Consider the following 6,219-nt stretch of genomic DNA (forward strand, 5'->3'; position numbering starts at 1 on the left):
ATTATTTTCTCTCTCTTCATTATCTCATTATTTTTTCATCATACTTTCTCTCTCCTCTATCTCTCTTACCATACTCTCTCTCCATATTTTCTCTCATCGCACTTTCTCTCTCTTCATTCTCTTCCATCACACTCTCTCTCCTCATTTTCTCTCATCACACTTTCTCTCTCATCACATTTTCTCTTCTCAATCACTCATTTTCTCTGATCACACTTTCCCTCTCTTCATTTTTCCCATCACACTTTCTCTCTCATCATTTTCTCTCATCATATGTTTCTCTCACATTCAACTTTATCTTTCATCTAATTTTTTCTCTTATTTTCCTCTAAGGGTAAAAGAGGAAATTTAAGTTCATTCCGATTGAAAATATTCAACTAACCAAATATTATTTTTAGGAATGATACCCAAGTTCATACTCATTCCCATTCCACAATACTATGATACTTATTCCTATTTCGACTCCTAGGAGAAAACTAAACACCACCTAATAATTAAACCCTAGTTATCGGGTTGCTCACTGCATGTCTTTGCTGCTGCACCAAGCCTTGATGCATGCCGTCATCAACATCATCCTTGATGCTTATGCCATCAGCCGATTTCAGCACAAGTGGCGTGGTGCAGTGAGGCTCATAGAACTACTACAATATAAATCGTATCTAAAGGTCCAATTGACAATCTATCCGTGTGGATTCGACCGCAAAACCAGTTAGAATATACTGGGCAAGCTCATTTGAATTATTATATAATTCAAACACACCAAATGATATTTATTTGATCTAAAAGGTGATTATGTTCCGTTCAGTTGTCTTCATATTCCGTCTTTAAATTATATGAATAGAAATAAATTATGAGTATATTTATAGTCGACCGTCAAGTGATTAGAAGATGGGAAGAATTTTTTCCAAGGACATGCGTCAGTTGGAAATTAACTCCTTATCTCATTATTATAAATTTATCATCCTCTAATCAAATAGACATCCATGGGAACTTTATCCTATCCTCCCTTCTATAGCAACAGTCTCGATCCTAATTTGAAAACTTATCTTATTGGTTCAGAACGCACTCAACTTAGCCTAACTTGGTCCATTGGGCTTGATCATCACGTATGACCTAATAAGGATTATGTCATATATAGTCCAACCTAGTCAGCTTATTGAGCCAAATGGAGATGGCTTAGTCTATGAACGAACCTAGCCTAAATATAAAAATTTTAATTTTTTTTTCTTACCATCTAATTTTATCTACAATCAATATGTAATTTTATTTTTCAGCAAATTATCGAGCAGCGTAGGTGACTTTTCCCATTACCCAAATCCTGTAAAGGGCTTTGGAAATTACCAAATCACGTATGTGATATCTTTGTTACTCTCCACATTATCCCTTGTGATTGTTGTGTGCATCCAAACCGAAAGAGAAATCTGAACATGTTCAATTTTTTTTCTCCGCTACGTGTGTCGAACGAAGGCTAGCAATGGTGCACCTTCTTTGTCAAAAAGGTAAACAAGAAAACCTAAACCTAAACATCACACTATTTCCAACACCGACGTGTTTCCAATAGTTTGCAGCACGACGCAACAACTCAATAAAGACAAACGATCCTCCCCTCCCGATCGCTCAAGTCCTAATCGACCAAACACAACCATCATCTCGGCTAACTTCGACTGCAATGGTTGGGCAAAACTCTGTTCTTTTTTTGGGTTAGCGCTCACATCTTCCGATGAAGCCAAATATCTTTAAAATTGAAGTGTTGCACTTTGGTTTGTTGTAAATCACTGTTCTGGTAGTTCCAAAACTCCTTACATAGAAAACGTACTCTAAAATTCCAAATATTCCAAAAAAACTCCAAAGCACTGGCGACATATAAAATCCTACCGAGGACGAAGTGTTTTACTTGGATCAATTGAGATATGTATATTTTCTTCTACTTGTTTTAGATTTTTTTTCCTATTTTATAGATTAACATTATCAATTTGTAGAAAAATTAACATCTTCAATTTTTAGACGTCTTTATTTAACACTTTAAATCAAAACCCTAATTTTGTTTTTATCAAAAATTTAATTGTTTCTAAAATGATAAATCCTAAAATGTTATGGGCAGGGATCCTCTGGTCCAGAATCCCTGGACCACCCCTGGTCCCCGTTTATTTATTGGTTGGATGAATTGGATCCCACCTGTTTAACAGGTGGGATCTAGTTCATCCAACCAATGAATGGATAGGGTCTCTTCTGGTCCAAAATTTTCTGGACCAGAGGATCTGGTCTCAAATGTTATAATACACTTTTAGGAACTTATATATTTTATATTCTATTGGCGCGTTCCAATCAGCTATTTGCACTATAAGAAAAGAAAATTGAAAGGTAACACTTTTTATATGTTATCTATGTGATTAAAAAAATGTTGTTAAAAGTATTATGGTTAAAAACCCACTCAAAGTTATTTTTTTATAAAGATAACGTTTTTATAACACTAAAAATATATTATCTTTTTTAGCGAAGATAATATTTTTTTAATGGATAAAAAAACATTAGTTTTTTTAAAATATAACTTTTTAATAAAAAATAATCTATTTACAAAATCGTTCTCTATTATATTTATATCACAAATTACTTAATTAAACCCTTATAAATAATAGCAATTAAAATATCATGAAAGTACAACTAATCAATTTTCTTACTATTAAACCAAAAATATGTCATACAATTTAAACAAAAAATATATAAATATAATCTCCAAACTTTGGATCCATGTTAAGTCTATACAAAAGTAAAAAAACTTTTCAACTCTACTTTTAATTTCTTTTCACATTCATCTGCAAGGAAGAAATTATTACGTTATAATTAAGATGAAGTAGCTTACATAATCAATACATTAAACCTAATAGATAATAGCTGAGGCCAACAAAGATTAATGATAATGATTACGTTCAGTTTGCAACAAGGAAGAAATTATTACGTTATGACATTCAGTTTGACAAAGTTTAACTTATTTTGCAACGAATTCTCTCTACCTACTTTTCAATATTAGAAAACAGAAGGTCGCCTATCTTGTCTTTTAACACGTTCTTATCAACTTATCTATGTTTCTCACTTTATCAACAACACCTCAATCTACTAGAGAATCAGATTTTGTAATAAGTCCATCTGCTCAAATATCACAATGAAACCAAGGAACTACAAATCCAGAAACAAGTATTACCTATTTCAGCACAATTTCTTTATGAGCTTTAAATGACAGAATTACATTCCATGCAAGAGTTACAAAGTTCGCAACTAGAACCTACAATTTGAAGTTGTCAGATTAAGAAATGAATTAAAGACAAATGAAGAAGCAAAGGAATTTATAAATTGCAGATACATATTCATTTTTTTTGGTAAAAAAATAAGATACATTCAATCTTAACAAATAATAGAGCATAACATCACAACAGGAATAACAATATTAAATAGTAGAAAACTTCCCCGGATAAAGTTGTTGGAGAGAAGCCATGGAGCAGTGTGGGCAGTGGCATCTCCACCAAGTGGAACTCTCTCTGTGAGGATGCTACTTGTGAGGATGCTACTGAGTGGAAGTGATGACGGAGATGAAACATGGGTTGTGCCACCCAATAATATACCACAAAATTGGACTTCTGGAGTCATATATGATTCTGGAATACAAGTTTAGTAGCAACTACGACAGTATTAGCTAGATGCTTTCAACACCTTGTAACAACTGATATCTTATTTATTCCATAGTTCCTCGCAAGTTATCAAAAGAATTCAAAGGAAAAAAAAAATAAATTCAAATATCAAAAGTATGAATAGGGGTTCAGAATCACTTGCGTGCTTGATGTTGTCATGTTAACCTCTCATGTATAGCCAGAGAGTGCTGGAGGGAAACACAACGCACAAGAGAGCAGATATCTTTAGTAAGTCAACAAAGTTTCATCCCTACCAAATAAGAAAAGCACAAATTGATTAGGAAGTTTATGTTAACTCTGGCACATATCACAAACTAAAAAAAATAAACACAGTAAAAATTGTATAAACAATCAGCCAGACCGCATAGGCTTGACATGCCATCTTGTAGCTCACTGTCAACATTTCAAAAGATTCCAAAAAGAAATGAAAGAAAGCATGGATTCCTGCTGTTGATATTCATAAATGTCGTGCGACTTGCTTCAATAATATGAGAAGGCCAATGGTCAAAGTTGGAAATGTTCTATTGAGCATGTTGTTTTGTACATCAGACAAATGTTAATGTAGAACAAACATATATATATATATCCTGCTACACTTTTAAAGAACACAAAGGCCCAAAATCAAATATTCATATTGTACCTTAGTTCGAAAAAGAAAAACAAGTCATTTTAACAACAAAGAAAAAGAAAGAAAGAATCCACACCTATCTCATTACACATCAGCAAACAACAAACAACCAATCCCAAGACTTCTGTGCCCACTGCAAAAGGCCCACGACATTGTCCCTGAACAATACCAGCGCAGAAACAGAAAATGCTACTTGAAGTATCCAATCATTCAATTCAAATTAAGAACATAAACCTTTTGATTTATGAGAATTGGACCCACGAAGCCCAATCCATTGATTCACTACCAAACTATAATGATTCATTTTCTCCACTTCTCTGCCAAACAATTGTAAGAATTGAGCAAGGAGAAACTCAAATTCTACTTTCACTTCATGTTATTTTGAAATTTTATTAGGAGTGCAGCCTTAGGTCGTGATGTTGTTCTTGGAAACGACATTTACGATTAAAAAAAACATCTAACTGTCAAAAGCGGAGGCAAGTCAACATCCCTAAGCTGAATAACAAATAATACTAAGCAAATGGGTTTCAAAATAAGAAGGCCAATAACTCCATTTAATAGCCTAAGAACAAAGCGAGAGTCGAATCATGCAAACCTAATCCATCAAAGCACCGTCTAGTAGCAAAAAAAGACAAATGATCTCCTACCTTGAGGAGGATAGCAAGGGAAAAGCAAACCCTAAACCAGGCTTCCCGCAGGAACTGTGATAGGTAATTAGCGATAATCTCATCAAAGGACTTCAACTCCAAATTGAGCAAGGAGAAGAGGTTTTTGGACTACTCGATCGATAGCATGTAGGTGATCAAAGGGAGCGCCTGAAAAGAAAGCACCGTTGCTACCAACGCAGTGAAGATGGGCATGACGTCGTCTCGAAAGTCAATAGTGCGTTGAAAAAGGAAAGGAGAATCTTGCTGCTAACCCGACGAAGGAAAGGATCGGCTACTGGCCGCACAAACAGACAACCCTAAGTGATAGAAACTATAGCATTGGAAGAGGCGTGAAAGCTTCAGTGGCTTTAAAGGGGATTGGGTCACAGGCGGCACGGAGGGGTGGCGGAGGAGACTAGGTCGCCGGCGGCGCAGAAGAGTGGCGGATACTAGGTCGCGAGCGGCATGGAGGAGTGGCAGAGGAAGTTAGGTCCTGGCAGCACAGAGGAGTGGCAGAGGAGGCTAGGTCACGGTTGAAGTGGAGAAGTGGCGGAGGAGGCTACACGGAGGATGGTTTTGGTGGAGTTGGGTTTATCGTGGAGTTTGGGTGGAGATGAGTTTTGGAGGGGCTAGGTTTTTCGTGGAGTTTTCGTGAAGGGAAGGTTTTGGCTAGGGGCTTTAAATAAGTTAAGCCTAGTTAAATTTTGGGGTGTTCAAGCTTGTTTGATAAGATAACTAAATCAAGTTAAGTCAAGTTGAGACTAAAATGAATCAAGTCTTCAAAATGATTGTTCAAACTTGGTTTGATTTATTTTTATGAGCTTGAGCTTGGTTCATTTAAATGCGATTGAGTTTTCAATTCAAGTTTGACTTGAGCTTGCTTCGTTTAGATGTTATCGAGCTCTCAATTTAAACTTGTTTTATTGTTTGAAACCTTTACTTGTTTGATTGGTTATTAAACTTGATAATTCAAACTTGTTTGTTTATTTTAAAAGTTTGTTTGTTTGTTTAACATGTTGATAAGAGTTTTATTATTGAACATAGTTCACAAATATTATTCACAAACATTGTTCATGAATATTAACGAGTTGAATACATACGTGTTCAAGTTGTTTGTTTAGTTTAACGAATTGTTCAAACCTGTTCATTCAATCGATCTTGTGTGTATTGAACGAACATAAATAAATTTTTACCAAGCCGAACACCAAACTTGTTCACAAATGTTCGATTCATTTACATCCCTAGTTTTAGCAGAGGAGGTTAG

The 6,219-nt window shown here is 35.1% G+C and overlaps 1 long non-coding RNA gene across 2 annotated transcripts; it reads right to left on the reverse strand.

Moving 5' to 3' along the window:
* Window positions 1-3,310: 3,310 nt before the first annotated feature.
* On the reverse strand, window positions 3,311-5,616 carry LOC121974845. 2 transcript variants are annotated; one of them, XR_006110119.1, is made up of 2 exons: window positions 4,956-5,616; window positions 3,311-3,930 (listed from the first exon to the last, which is right to left on the reverse strand). It is a non-coding gene; the product is annotated as an uncharacterized LOC121974845 (long non-coding RNA). The 2 variants fall into 2 exon arrangements; XR_006110120.1 differs by having other exon boundaries at window positions 4,385-5,616.
* Window positions 5,617-6,219: the final 603 nt, after the last annotated feature.

The sequence above is a fragment of the Zingiber officinale genome, chromosome 4B (genome assembly GCF_018446385.1).
Source record: "Zingiber officinale cultivar Zhangliang chromosome 4B, Zo_v1.1, whole genome shotgun sequence".
Lineage (NCBI taxonomy): Eukaryota > Viridiplantae > Streptophyta > Magnoliopsida > Zingiberales > Zingiberaceae > Zingiber > Zingiber officinale.